The sequence below is a fragment of the Desmodus rotundus genome, chromosome 1 (assembly GCF_022682495.2).
Source record: "Desmodus rotundus isolate HL8 chromosome 1, HLdesRot8A.1, whole genome shotgun sequence".
Taxonomy (NCBI): domain Eukaryota; kingdom Metazoa; phylum Chordata; class Mammalia; order Chiroptera; family Phyllostomidae; genus Desmodus; species Desmodus rotundus.
In genome coordinates, this window is record NC_071387.1 from 105,373,070 (window position 1) to 105,388,723 (window position 15,654).

Here is a 15,654-nt window from a genome sequence, read left to right on the forward strand (position 1 = left end):
TGTTCAGATATATAGATCAGGTTGGCCTGAGTGGAAAGATAACATGGGCAGCAGGATCACTACCTGGTTGTCCCCTCTCTCCTCTGCAGAGATCAGAGATGTCTCAGGGAAATCATACCTATTTTTGTCTCCTCCAATTTGCAACAGCCACATGTACTCTGTATGACAGGGTGGCTCATGGCAGAAAGAGAAGACACAACCTCTTCTCTCTTGAAATGGACAGAATGAGATTTGATGTATAGCTGCCCCTGTTATGACTTCCTAAGACAGGTGCTGTAGTGGGCAGGATAATGACCCCCTCAAAAGGGTCAACATCCTAATCCCGGACCCTGTAAATATGCTATTTTACATAGCAAGGGGGAATTTGGGTTGCTAATCAGCTGACCTTAAAATAAGGGTTTATATCCTAGATTATCCAGGTAAGAAGAAAATAATCACAAAGCTTCTTAAAAGAAGGAAGAGGGAGATAGAAGAGTCAAACCCAGGGATATGAAATAGTGAGAAATATTTGGCCAGCCTTGGCTGGCTTTGAAGATGGAAGGGGGGCATGAGCCAAGAAATGTGTGCAGCCTCTTAGAGAAGCTGGAAAAGGCACGAAAACAGCTTCTCCTCTAGTGCACCAAGAAAGACATAAGGCCCTGATGATAACTTCATATTAGCTTTATGAGGTCCCCCCATCAGAATTGTGACCACCAGAATTGCAAGAAAATACACCTGTTGTTGAAGCCACTAAGTTTTTGGTAATTTGTTATAGCAGCCATAAGAAACTAATACTGGCACAGAGCACTAACGCTAGGCACAATGCTCAGGGGCCCTTGTGCAGTGTGGAACCGGCTTAACCATCCATGTCCTCCCTGTATCCTCGACCACACCCACACAGACAGAGATTCACACACACACACACACACACACACACACACGCGGAGAAGGACACTGTGTGGCCAGGACTGAGCTCTGGAGATGCTACAGTCCTTGGAGTAATCTAGGAGCAGAGGAAGTCAGGCCAAAGGGAGAATTATTCCAACCCGAGGAGAGAAATAGATCCAAGAGGCTTTTGAAATGCAAATCAAGTCCGTGTTTCTGATGGCTTTCCAGTTCTGGACCCTCCTGAGGTTCTGCGAGCAGCTCTGTATCCTTATAGTAAGCCCTCCCCTTCGCTTAAACTAGCTGCATTCCTGCTCCAGCAGGCTCCAAGCAACACAAGAAGCATTTGGTTACAGCCATCACTCTCCTGGGTTGACAGGGGGACAATCTTGCCGGACACCCTGGGGAGTGAGATTCGGATTATACCCAGTTTGTGAAGGGGTGTGGTGGTGCTGGTGTCCCTGGAGGTTGTGATGAAAAGTGATGTTTGATTCTCTGTGGTTGATGGATGAGAATTTACCCATGTCCTCTCACCCCAACCATAGCTATTCTAGGAAAGCTGCTCTGGTATGAGAGTAGCTTCTACAAGGAGAAGCCTCTGTGGTATATTAAAAGAAATTCCTTTGATGAGCCCTAAAAGAGTCTTGCTAAACAACCTGACTCCAGGCCTTCCCTGTTTTTCTAGGTCACAAGGCCCAGGATGTTGAGTTCAGAGCCAGCAATGTGGTAAATGCGGCTCTTTCTCCTTTCGCTATGAAACACCCTGGCATGTGGGAGTAAGAATTTTTTAATATCAGGTCCATGATTTCATAATACTGATTGATCTGCTGTGCAAATACAGGGTAACCTTGTGTAAATGAACATGTCCCCTCTCGCCCTGGCTGGTGTGGCTCAGTGGACTGAGCACCAGCCTATGAATCCAAGGATCGCCCGTTCAATTCTCTGTCAGGGCACGTGCCCGGGTTGCTGGCTAGGTCCCCAGTTTGGGGTTCGTGAAAGGCAACTGATTGATGTTTCTCTCGCACATCGATGTTTCTTTCCCACGTGGATGTTTCTTTCCCTCTCTTTCTCCCTCTCTTCTCTCTCTGAAAATAAATAAATACAATCTTAAAAAAAAAAAAAAAAGGACATGTTCCCTCTCTGAGTGCAGTATCCTCAGTGATAAAGTGATGGGGATGAACCAAAGGGTTGCAGTCCTTGTGTGACATACTATGTAATTAACCATTGTATATTTCCACCTCCCTTTCTCCAAGTTCCTCAGGGAGAACTTCATATGGTCCTGGGCTATCCCTTCCTTTCTTCTCTCCAACTAGTTAAGGTTGGTTAGAGTAGTTCATCCCCCCAACCACTGGGTCGGCTTATGAAATAGGCATGTGATTCACACTGGGCCAATCAGAATCTTCTCTAGGATTAATAGATAGATATTGGGAGGCAAAAGTTCTAATGGGCAGCTGAACTGGGGAGGACAAGGGAGTCCAAAGGCACCAGAGGCCATTATTTCTACTACCTGGAGAGACTATCCATGCAAATAAAGCCAAGCAGCAACTCACAGAACAGAGAAAGAGAGAGCAAAGGAAAGAGAGAAAGCACTTATCTCTGAAGTTCCCAGTGACTTTTACCCATCATTTCAATTACCTTCTAGCTAAACTCTTTGGGTTTGGGTTTGCATTCAGATGAGAAAGTCACATTTTGTGGGGCCTCCAGTTTATGTGATTTGGAGAGGCCCTTCTGAAGTAAAAAACAAAACAAAACAGAGTTTAATTACAATTATAAAATTAGTGGGAAACAAACAGCAGGCTACATTTGCCTGAGAGCTATAGTTTGCTGACTCTTGATCCAATGCATCCAAGGGGGACATATGATTGATAAACATAACACCTGAAACAAAATTACTAGGTCCCCTCCCCGAGCTTAGGAAAGGATAAGATAGGGCTCTCAGCTCAAGATTCATGACCCACACACTTAAGGTACCCCTGTTTGCACCCACTTAGGATCAGTTAGTTTATTTGTTTGCTTCTATTACTTTTTCTCTGGATATTATATCAGATTAAGATCACACACTGCCTCGTGACTACATTCATCTCTGAGTCTGTCTACAGGGCACCTGGTAACTGGAAAATGGTTAAGAATATTTATATTCTCTTTTTTAACTGTACCCTCACCCCCCCCCCAAAAAAAAAAGAAAACACAATTCTGCCAGTTCTCTCTGTTCTCCCTCCTTTGGAAACCAATTTAGCAGTTCCCTGCACTCAGTTCAGTTCCCACTAACAACATAGATAAGCTTAATAGGTGTGAGCCATTGTCCTAAGTGTTTTAAAGACATTTTCCTATTTAATCTTTTTGATAACAATGGGAGGTAGTCTGGAGGGAGGTACTATTGCTCTCCTGCTTAGAATCCAGTCTCTATTTTTTTTTCTCTCCCTCTCTTTTTTTTAAATATATTTGTTGATTATGCTATTACAGTTGTCCCATTCCCCCCCCACTCCACTCGATCCTGCCCACCGCATCCCTCCCACATTCCCCCCCTATAGTTCATGTCCATGGGTCATACTTATAAGTTCTTTGGCTTCTACATTTCCTACACTACTCTTACCCTCCCCCTGTCTATTTTCCACCTATCATCTATGCTACTTATTCTCTGTACCTTCCCCCCCCTCCCCCTCACACTCCCCTATTGACAACCCTCCATGTGATCTCCATCTCTATGGTTCTGTTCCTGTTCTAGTTGTTTGCCTAGTTTGCTCTTGTTTTTGTTTTAGGTGTGGTCGTTAATAACTGTGAGTTTGCTGTCATTTTTACTGTTCCTATTTTTGATCTTCTTTTTCTTAGGTAACTCCCTTTAACATTTCATATAATAAGGGCTTGGTGATGATGAACTCCTTGAACTTGACCTTATCTGAGAAGCACTTTATCTTCCCTTCCATTCTAAATGATAGCTTTGCTGGGTACAGTAATCTTGGATGTAGGTCCTTGCGTTTAATCTTGGGTAATGTAATAATGATGTGCCTTGGTGTGTTCCTCCTTGGGTCCAGCTTCTTTGGGACTCTCTGAGCTTCCTGGACTTCCTGGAAGTCTCTTTCCTTTGCCAGATGAGGGAAGTTCTCCTTCATTATTTGTTCAAATAAGTTTTCAATTTTTTGTTCTTCCTCTTCTCCTTCTGGCACCCCTATAATTCGGATGTTGGAACGTTTCAAGATGTCCTGGAGGTTCCTAAGCCTCTCCTCATTTTTCCAAATTCTTGTTTCTTCATTCTTTTCTGGTTGGATGTTTCTTTCTTCCTTCTGGTCCACACTGTTGATTGGAGTCCCAGTTTCCTTCCCATCACTATTGGTTCCCTGTACATTTTCTTTTGTTTCTCTTGGCATAGGCTTCATTTTTTCATCTGGTTTTCGAACAGATTCAACCAATTCTGTGAGCTTCCTGATGACCAGTGTTTTGAACTGTGCATCTGATAGGTTGGCTATGTCTTAGTTGCTTAGTTGTATTTTTTCTGGAGCTTTGAAGTGTTCTGTCATTTGGGCCATTTTTTTTTTTTGTCTTGGTGCGTCTGTTACTTTAAGGGGCGGAGCCTTAGGTGTTCCCCGGGTCAGGGTAACGGCTAGTTGCTGTTCTGTGACGCTGTATGTGGGGGAGGGGCCGAGAGGGAGCAATGGCGCCCTCTTCACTCTCCTCCGGATTTCACTCCTTCACTCCGATACCCACAATCAAACTGGGCCCCTATGGTGCTGGTTCCCGAGTGGGTTGGCCTGTGCACACTCTAGGCCCCTGTGGGTGTCTCCAACGACCTCTCCTGTGAGGCTGGGAGTCTCTCCTGCTGCCGCCCCAACCCCCACGGGCGTTTTCAATCAGAGGTTTGAGACCTTATTTCCCCGAGCTGGAGCCCTGGGTTGCGCGTTCTGCTTCGCTCCCCGCCATTCGTCCGGTTTATCTGTGCGCAAATGTGGGGTCACAGGGTGCTACCCACTTCTCTGCCTGCCCCGTTCTCCGCCACTCTGAGTCCGGCCCTCTCGGTTTATCTGTGCAGGAATGTGGGGCCGCAGGGTCTGCTAATGCTCAGACTGCCTGCGCCATTTGTCCCACACTCCGCCAGTCTCAGTCCCGCCACAGCCACGCGAGTCCTCTCCACCCCGGTGCCCGTCTCCGCCCCTCCTACCGGTCTGGATGAATGTTTATTTTTTATTTCCTTGGTGTTGGACCCCCTTGCCATTCGATTCTCTGTCAGTTCTGGTTGTGCGAGGAGGCACAGTGTGTCTACCTACGCCACCATCTTGGTTCTTCCAGTCTCTATTTTCTTGAAATCTAGAAATGTGTGTAGCCCACATGACTGAGGGCAGGGCAATATCATCCTCAGCTGCAGGGTTGGGCTCTGATTAGTCTAAATTTAGTTAAAGTTGGTAACCCCATTTTTCTGCCTGTGATGGTTGAGGAATCCAGGCCTAAGCCAATCAGCTTTAGGCATTACCCTGTGAATGGGTTTTCAGTCTGTGGGTGCATACAAGACTTAAATTGGACCAATTACACTGAAAGGAATTTTATTCCATGATGGAAGTGGGGAGGCGCTGGGGACTTTCTATTGCTCAATGAATATGAACAATAAGGCATGTGGCCTCATTACCACTGAGAAGCCAGAAGCAATCTAGTAACCACCAAAAAAAGTCAACCAGATAGAGAGATGGAAAGTTTCCAGGTCCTTGATGACCAGATTGAGCTTTTGGATTAGCCATTACAGAAGGCCACCCTACCTCTGGGCATTTTGCTATATGAGATGATATATTTTCTTATGGTTGATAAAACTTTTTGTTCTTCACAGCCAAAAATGTCTGGCTGATGCATATAGCTATTTACCTTCATTTTCGTTTGAGAAAACTAAACTCAAAGATGTTATGTAATATAAATGAGTCACACAACTAGTAAGTGGCAGATCTGGGTCTCTCTGACTTCCATACTAATTCCTAAATCACACCAGTATGAGAATTAACTTGAGCATCCATGCCCTACCACCCCCAGTTGCAATGCAACTGACGACAATATCAAGAATACCAGTAATAATGATGACGACAATGATGATGATGATGATGAAAACAATATTTGTTAAATGACTACTGCCCACCAGATACTGTTCTAAGGAACTCACCTGCATTTTTTCTTGTGAATAGTTACATTTATTCCCATTTAGCAGATCAGGAAACTGAGGCATGGAGGATTTAAGCAACCTGTTCAAAGTCACATTGCTAATGAGGTTCCAACTGTAAATTCCTCACTATGCTAGATAGAGAAATTCACTTTAGTACTCACTTCCACTGGCCAAGCTGAGAAACTCTCACCGTAGATGAATTCTAACCACAGGTATCTGTCACCTAAAAGTCTGAACGTGGGCTGTGCAGGGCTGGGATGGGGTTTCATGGTGTCTGGAACCCAGGCTCCTTCTACTTGTTGCTCTGCTATGCATGGCTTTCATTGCATGGTTAGACTGGGTGCTGCAGCAGTCCCCTTCCCAGCCTCAGACCCACCCCCCCGTTCAGAACACTTCCTGTAAATTGCACACACCACTTCAGCTTCCCTCCCATTGGCCAGGACGTGGTCAGTGGCCATGTCTGTGGCAAGGGAGCCTATGAAAGCCGCATGGCCATGCGCTCAGCTACAAATGAGGAGATCCATGACTTCGAAAGAAGAGAGATGGTGAGGACAGCCATCTCTGCTCCACCTGCTCTAGGCAGGCTCCTCTTTTCTTCCTAACACTGGTCACAATCTGTTATTTAGTTATCTATTTCCTTTGGGACATGTTCTCTCCTTTAAATATAAGCTCTGAGAGGGTGAAGACTTGACAGTCTTTTGAAGTCTGTGTCCCATCACCTGACACACTTCCTGGCACAAACTAGGCACATAGTAAATTTTTGTTGAATATATCAATATTTTTTAAGGCCAAATCATTTCTAGAAGATACATCATATAGGTAATGAGTGAGATTTATAGCATTTTGCCCACCACAAAGTCAGAGTATTAAAAGAGACTTACCCAGATGATTGATTGCTGGGTGGGTGGTTGGGCTGGTGGCACCTCTAACTTCCCTGTCACACTAAACTACAGTGTGCCCCAGGTGGACAGTTTCCAGAAAGAATGAATCCTACTTTTGCATGGCTAGGGTCTTCACCAATCTTAGAAACCTCTTGTAATGTTCCTGGGATTATGACAACCCCTCGAAACTCTAAGTGTTACAGAACCCCAGCCCATGCAGTTCTGAGGGGTCCAATTGCCCACTGCCAAGAAGCATATCTCCTAAAACCAGAGCTTGGTGAAAAGGAAAGGAATTGTTTATTTAAAAGCTATACAGATCTAGAATGATAGCAGAATTCTGCCGTTAAGTTCCACTCCCTTTAAAATACCCCAAAGTACACACACACTCCTGCCTCCCTTTTGCCAAATCAGGCCAGCTTCAGAATATGCCAGTCAGAGGTATCATCTTTCAGAAAAAAAAAACCCACAACAAAAACAGGAGTCAGCGGCTCAGCATTCTTGGTCACAGTGCAGCATCTCCTGGCAACTCCCAGTAATCTGTGCTCGGCTGTGTAGGTTCCATGATTCCCAGCGCCACCAGCCATGTCACTGTGTTCTCCAGGTCTTAATTCAAAACTGTGTGGCACCCTCTTATACATCAGACCTCATGGTGGGTTGGTGGGGGCCCTTCCAAACCCCCAACTCCTTCCCAAACCACATGGCAGAGAGAAGTAGGGAGCCTCATGGCTGCCGCACCTAATTTAAATCCCAGCCTGGAGCTTCCAGCTCAACCCCATTTCTGACTCCTCCCACAATGGGTTACATCTGCCAGTTCCCTGGATCTTCTGCCTTTCTCTGGCTGCCATTATCAGTCTAGGCAGGCATGGCCCAATGAAGCAGGGCAGAACGCCTCCCTGTCACTCACACAGGCACTGTAAGCTCCCCATCTCCCTGGCCCTGGGAGTGGTACAGCTTTTTAACTTAACTACTAAGCTAGCCAAGTCGCCGTAGATACACAAAGTACCTTTCAATGGCCTTCCTCCGCTTTCCCCTAAGCCAAGTTTCATGGGAAATATCCTCTGAACACTGTTACACAAGCACCACTGACAAATTTATCTCCCTAAAGGGCACTTAGCTCCTTTCCAAAAACCTCCCAGTGTTGTCATCTTATGATAAAAACCAATTCCCATGACAGTCATTTGAGGTTTTCTCTCTTTTCAGATTAGTATCACCACTCTTAGCATATAGAGTGTATGGCCGTCGCATCCCAGAGACCTAGACTCAAATCCTGCCTCCTCTCTTACTAGTTCTGTGATCCTGGGCAAATTACTAAATTGCCATGGCCTCCATTTCCTCATCTGTAGAATGAGGATAATAATACCCCCCTCATAAGGATGTTGGGAGGATAAGATAAGACAATGATGGTCTTTAGCACAAAGCAGGGTGTGTATACTCACCACTCAGCACTTACCACTGATGATCCTTGCTATTACTTTGGCTGTATTTATTTTTTCATCTGGCTAGTCTGGTCTGATTACCACACCCTAAGGAGGAGTGGCCCGTTCTTGCCAATATCAGCAACAATGAGGATGAAGGTAAAACAACTTACATTTATTGAAGCTTACTCTGGATTGGGCCACACTATGACTTCTGTGGGCCCTTCCTCCAAGAGAAAGATATTATATTTTATGACTGCATTTGTACAAAGATAATTTAATTTTTTTCTGATAATAAAATAAATTAAAATATCTCCATGGGCCCCTAAAAATATCAGGGCACCGAGGCCCCGTGCCTGTTGTTTCTAATGAATTTGGCCCTGGAATTCAACTGTCCTTGGCACAGTCTCATTTCAGTATCTCAACAGTCCCATGGAGCAGGGACAGGATGGAGCACCTTTCGTGTCTAGGATTCATTGCTAAAGATTTGGTGTAATTTTAAATTGATATAATTTACCAGCAAGCTGGACTCAAATTAGCAAATGTTTCCATTCCCAAAAAAACATACATGTAGCAGGAATCATCAAATCATATTCAATATCCTGAGCCTCACATTCCTCAGAACTAGTACCTTTGGAAATTTCATGATTTCTGATGCATTTCTATTTTAGGGGAGAAGGTATTGAAACCAGAAAAGACACCAGAGTTCGAGCTGCCAGTCAGTACCAAACCCAATAAGCAGAGACAGGGATTGAATCCTTATGGGCGCTTTATTCAGATGGCTGGCGATCTAAGAAGATGGCGGATTCACATCCTAACAGACCATCTTGTCTTTTCTTTCTAGGCCAAGGTTTTTATAGCAGATAATAAACAAGGTGTGTGAGGGGTTTTGAAATTCAGGGGGAAGTTCATTGGATTAGAAAAAAACAACTTCAGCATTCTTGTCCTGGGCAGTGGTCTTAAGCTGTGCCCCAGGCGGTGGCCTTCAGCTGTGTCCTTGGTGGTGGTCACCCTGGAGTATGGTGGCTCAGATACCATCTTGAGTTGCTTGCAGTTCCTCTGAGGAACAAAGGTGGAACTGCTTATGATCCCCTGGAGTCAGGGTGGGTCAGACCTTCAGTTCCTGTAACAAAAACTTTTACAGGCATTAATTACTAAGCATATTAGCTATTACATAAACTAAAATTTTCAGACTCTTAAGTCCCCTATCAGTATTTCAAATTATTTCAAATTGGGTGAACTGAGCAAGTTTCGTTAATATTTGGTCTATTGTGCTACTTCAAATTCACAAAATTCTAACCACTATATCGTTATACCCATTTTAGAGTTGGGCCTACAGAAATTACCCAAGACTGTTTGATTCCAGAGCTCTGGATCTCAGCCACACCGTATCACCCTTGCACTCATCTTCTCCCTACCCCAGCAAGCTCTCTTTGATTCTCTCAGCTCCTTCCTTGAGGCCCTGTTGGAATGTCATGTCCTCCACACTGTCCTTCCTGATTGCCCAGTCCACCCAGGTCTCCCCTCCTTGGTTCTACTCTTATCCCAATATCAACTGATGGTCAGTCAGTGGCGACAATTCAATGCCAACAGGAATCCCAATTTGGGGTTTGGTGAAGAAGTAGACTTTATTCAGTGCAAAACAGCTTGACTGTAATGCAGCATAGCTGTGAAAATAGCATGGCTGTGAGCCAGCCCTGGTCTGCTCTGATCCTCACTGGTCTGCTCCACTCTGCTCCGAGAGACATCTTTGGTATTTCAGCTCAGCCAGGGAAATGCAGTCTTCAGTCTTCAGTAGAAAGAGAATGTGCAGTGCTTATCATGGATGACAGGATTACATATGTTTGTTTGTTTTTTAGTCTTTGCCCAAGGATATATCCATTGATTGCAGAGAAAGAGGAAGGGAGATAAAGAAAGAGGAAGGGTGGGGAGTATGGAGGGAAGAAGGGGAGGGAGGGAGGGGGAAGAGAGAGAGAGAAACATTGGTGTGAGAGAAACATTGATTAGTTGCCAAATGTTCTCAGACAGGGGACCAAACTGGCAACCTAGGTATGTGCTCAGACCAGGAATTGAACCCACAACCTTTTGTTTTACAGGACAATGCTCCAACTGAGCCACACCTGCCAGAGCTAAATATGGTTTTGATATTTTTAAAAAGGTGGGGGCAAGGGTGGGTGTAGAAGGTACTCTCATAGCCACAGGGAAGCTGGCTTATATGGACAGAATTCCCCACCCCTGGTCCATGATGTATCCATCCTCAAACTGTGAGACTTCAAATTCTCACAGTTTGATTAGTCCAAAAGGCATTGTCCTGATTGATCAAAATAGAGCTGCTCCAATTGGTCTGCACAGCTCCAATTAAATGGGAAAAGCTTCAGTCCTACTAGCAGAAATAGGATTCCAGGAACTCTCTTACTTATAAGGGCCTACTCAGATGGCAGAAACAGTGCAGGCAGACAGTTCAGTGCAGAGGCAGGTAGTTACTTCAGTGAAGGCCTCTCCCTGAAGTGCAGTCTGTGTGAGAGGCCCCTGTGTAGAAAGAGCTGCTAGGTACTGTTTTTTGTTTTTGTTTTAATTTGAGCCCAGTTAGCCACTACGAGTCATTCTTAGGGTCCTCTTCTTTCTCAGGGTCCACATTTTCCCTTTGTCGATCAGAACCTATTGATAGTATTGATGATCGATCAGGTCAGTTTGTCCCGTGTTGGTGCCAGAGTGGCTTGCCTACCTGGTCTGGCTCCATCTAAGCCCTTGGTGGGATTCCTGTGGCTGGATAGTAGCTAATAGAGCAACCAGAGCCATTTGCTTACAAGAGGTCTTTCAGGTAACTGCCAAACTCAAAATTCACAGTCTCTTATAAAAGCAGCCAAAACAACTTGGGAAAGGTTAAAACAACAAAGGCACTTAGTTCCTAAGAGAAATTATGGGTAATTGACAAAAGGTATTTAGCATCAGGAATAAAGTTTCCAACCATTATGAATTACACACATGGAGGAGATACAGTGGCTTGATGGATTATTTTTAGCCTTTAAGCAACCATTACTCAAGTTTTTGTAGGAAGTTTTAAACATTTGGTTAAATAGACATCACTAGCTTGACAATAAAATATATTAAATAAATTTGGAATCAAGACCTTAAAATAGCTCTGGGTCCAATTGGGATCCAACTGAGAATGTCAGAAAGTTTAAGTTCTAACCATCCATAGACACTAGAAGCAAAACTGGAATGCCCCTTAAGTCTGGCAAGGTTAAGGAGTTTGGTTGTTTTTTAATTCTATCTGGGGAACAGCAAGTGTCCAGGTATAGCAGGAGGTGTTGGCTATGGCACAAATTCCTCCGTGGACTACAAGCTCATAATCAAAGGTGACTCTGTTGTTGAGGACTATTTGTACCCATGAGTCTAAAGATGTTTGCTGGGCTCAAATTGCTCAAAAAAGTGAGCAATTTGATTGAAGGCTCTAGGAAGATTTCACATTATATTTAATTAAGCAGTTCCAAGACCACCCCATGAAAATACAATTCTGAGAAAATGATTACCACCCTGGCTGGTGTGGTTCAGTGAATACCCCAGCCTGTGAACCAAAAGGTCACTGGTTCAATTCCTGGTCAGAGCATATGCCTGGGTTGCAGACCAGGTCTCCAGTTGAGGGTATGTGAGAGGCAAGAGGCAACCAATCGATGTTTCTCAAACGTTGATGTTTTTCTCTCTCTCTTTCTCTCTCCCTTCCCCTGTCTCTGAAAAGAAATAAATAAAATCTAATAAAAAAGAAAGAAAATGATTATCCTCACCTCCTAAAAGAAATCTGCTAGCAACTAACATCCCACAGAAAAGCCATAAGAGATTTATCTTCATCAATGGAGGGATTCTCATCAGGTTACTAATGTACTATGGTCAGGGCTTCTTATTCCTCTGATGAGAACGTGGAGTGGGGACTGTTAGCATTTTGAGGATAGTAAAAGAAGATGTCAAGTGTCCCAAAAGGCATTATCCAGTCAGCCTCCAGCTATCTAGACAATCAAATGCCCAAGGCTCATGTATGTATGCACAAACAAAAATGTAACATGTGGGGGCACAAAAGGTGCCTCCAAGACTTTGTTCATTTATATATTCATTAACAGGAAGGCAGTAAGAACATTTTCCAGCCAGGGCTCAGTCTGGTTTGAACATCCCTCTAGAAGTCCTTCCCTGGTATGTTCGAACATCATGGGGTGGACATTTAGATTCATGACAGTGTGGGCTGTTTGCACTCACAATGGCCTTACAGAGCGAAGTTTCAAAGTAGTCAGAGTTGAAATAGGTGCAACCATATCTAAGGCATTTAAGATGTACGTGGCAATGTAATAAGGGGTGACAAGTGATTAATTCAACTGTGGGAGATTGTTGGATTCCACCTGGGGAGACGGTAACCAATCAGAGGGCGAGTTTAGGTAGACACAAGGGAAAGTGGAAGTCCCTTTTGTAATTTAACCTGATAAGTTTCAGAAGGGAGAGACTTGGTAAAATTAATAGTGAAGCTAAAGACAGTTGATGAATTGCTAACAAAAAGAACTAAGGGATCATCAATTTTACCAGAGGGGTAACAGGCTCTAGATGGTAATCTAGCAGATAGGTTCCATGAGAAGTCTAGATTTGAAAGCATTGTATAAAAATACATCTATATGCAAGATTTCCCATTTACAAGGATTAGAACAGCAAACATCAGGAAGTACTGTGTAGTTGAGAGTTAAATGATGTGGAATAACTAAGACATAAAATTTATTTTTTTAATATATTTATTGATTATGCTATTACAGTTGTCCCATTTCCCCCCCTTCACTCCACTCCATCCTGCCCACCGCTTCCCTCCTACATTCCCCCCCTATAGTTCATGTCCATGGGTCATACTTATAAGTTCTTTGGCTTCTACATTTCCTACACTATTCTTACCCTCCCCCTGTCTATTTTCTACCTACCATTTATGCTACTTATTCTCTGTACCTTTCTCCCCTCTCTCCCCCTCTCACCCCCCTGATGATAACCCTCCATGTGATCTCCATTTCTGTGGTTCTGTTGCTGTTCTAGTTGTTTGCTTAGTTTGCTTTTGTTTTGGTTTTAGGTGTGGTTGTTAATAACTGAGTTTGCTGTCATTTTTATGGTTCATGTTTTTTATCTTCTTTTTCTTAGATAAGTCCCTTTAACATTTCATATAATAATGGCTTGGTGATGATGAACTCTTTTAACTTGACCTTATCTGAGAAGCACTTTATCTGCCCTTCCATTCTAAATGAAAGCTTTGCTGGATAGAGTAATCTTGGATGTAGGTCCTTGCCTTTCATGACTTTGAATACTTCTTGCCAGCCCCTTCTTGCCTGTAAGGTTTCATTTGAGAAATCAGCTGACAGTCTTATGGGAAGTCCTTTGTAGGTAACTGTGTCCTTTTCTCTTACTGCTTCCAAGATTCTCTCCTTATTTTTAATCTTGGATAATGTAATGATGATGTGCCTTGGTGTGTTCCTCCTTGGATCCAGCTTCTTTGGGACTCTCTGAGCTTCCTGGACTTCCTGGAAGTCTATTTCCTTTGCCAGATTAGGGAAGTTCTCCTTCATTATTTGTTCAAATAAGTTTTCAATTTTCTGCTCTTCTTCTTCTCCTTCTGGTACCCCTATAATTCGGATGTTGGAACATTTAAAGATGTCCTGGAGGTTCCTAAGCCTTTCCTCATTTTTTTGAATTCTTGTTTCTTCATTCTTTTCTGGCTGGATATTTCTTTCTTTCTTCTGGTCCACACTGTTGATTTGAGTTTCAGTTTCCTTCCCATCATTATTGGTTCCCTGTACATTTTCCTTTGTTTCTCTTAGCATAGCCTTCATTTTTCCATCTAATTTGTGACCAAATTCAACCAATTCTGTGAGCTTCCTGATGACCAGTGTTTTGAACTGTGCATCTGATAGGTTGGCTATGTCTTAGTTGCTTAGTTGTATTTCTTCTGGAGCTTTGATCTGTTCTTCCATTTTTTTCATCTTGGCATGCCTGTTTTGTAGTAAGGGGCGGAGCCTTAGGTATTCACCAGGGCAGGGTAACCCACATCGCTGTGTTGCTCCACTGTCTGCTGGATTTCAGTCACTCCCTCCGCTACCCACAATCAAACTGAGCCCCTCTAGTGCTGATTCCTGAGTGGGTGGGCTTGTGCACGCTCTAGGCCCCTGTGGGTTTCTCCAACAAACTCTCCTGTGAGGCTGGGAGTTTCTCCTGCTGCCGCCTCCACCCCCACAGGTGTTTTCAATCAGAGGTTTGAGGCTTTATTTCTCTGCGCTGGAGCCCTGGGTTGCATGGTCTGTTTCACTCCCCCACCCCCATTCCTCCCAGTTTACCTATGCATGAATGTGGGGCTTCAGGGCCTGCTAGCTTCAGCACTGCCTGCCCCATTCCACAATCCTCCACCTTGTGGGCCCACCAGTTGCCACCTTACCGGGAGTCCTCTCCGCCCCGCCTGCCTGTCTCAGCCCCGCCTGCCTGTCTCAGCCCCTCCTACCTGTCTGGATGAATGTTTCTTCTTTATATCCTTGGTTGTTGGGGACTTCCATACAGTTCGATTTTCTGTCAGTTCTGGTTGTTTTTTCTTTTTAAATTGTTGTTGTCCTTCTTTTGGTTATGCGAGGAGGCACAGTGTGTCTACCTACGTCTCCATCTTGGCTGGAAGCCAGACTAGGACATAAAATTTAAAACACAGACCCTGGCTCATGTGGCTCAGTGGATTGAGCATCGGCTTTAAACCATAGGGTTGCTGGTTCAATTCCCAGCCAGGACACATGCCTGGGCTGCTGGCCAGGGGCAGGGGGGTGTGAGAGGCAACCAGTCAATGTATCTCTCACACATTGATATTTCTCTCCCTTCCTTCCTTTCTTCCTTTCCATCTCTCTCTAAAAATAAATAAATAAAATCTTTTCAAAAAATTTAAAACACAGGCAAGATGACCAGCTTGTTGAGAGAGGGTTAAGGGTGTTAAAATACCCAAGATATAAATGTTACCGCAGCATGAAACGAACATAAGAGTTATACATAGCGGAAGTTGACTTTACTGGCTGAGTCCCAGATCCTGGGAAAAGCCATGTTTTGAGTACCATCTGTTTTTTGTCTGAGTGGTTTTCTATTCTGGATAACTTTAATTTCAGGTCTTCCATAGGCTGTGGTATTCAATCAGGTGAATGTGGTGTAAGTTTGAAAGCCTTTTAAAATGAAAACCACAAATTTATGTATCAATACCTTTTTAACCTTGCAACTCAGGGATTAGTTACCAATACCTGGTATGCTGTTTTCCAGCAAGGCTGGAGTGAGTCCTCATGGAAGTTATCTTCTTTGATGGACCATGTATCTGTCTTGTAGG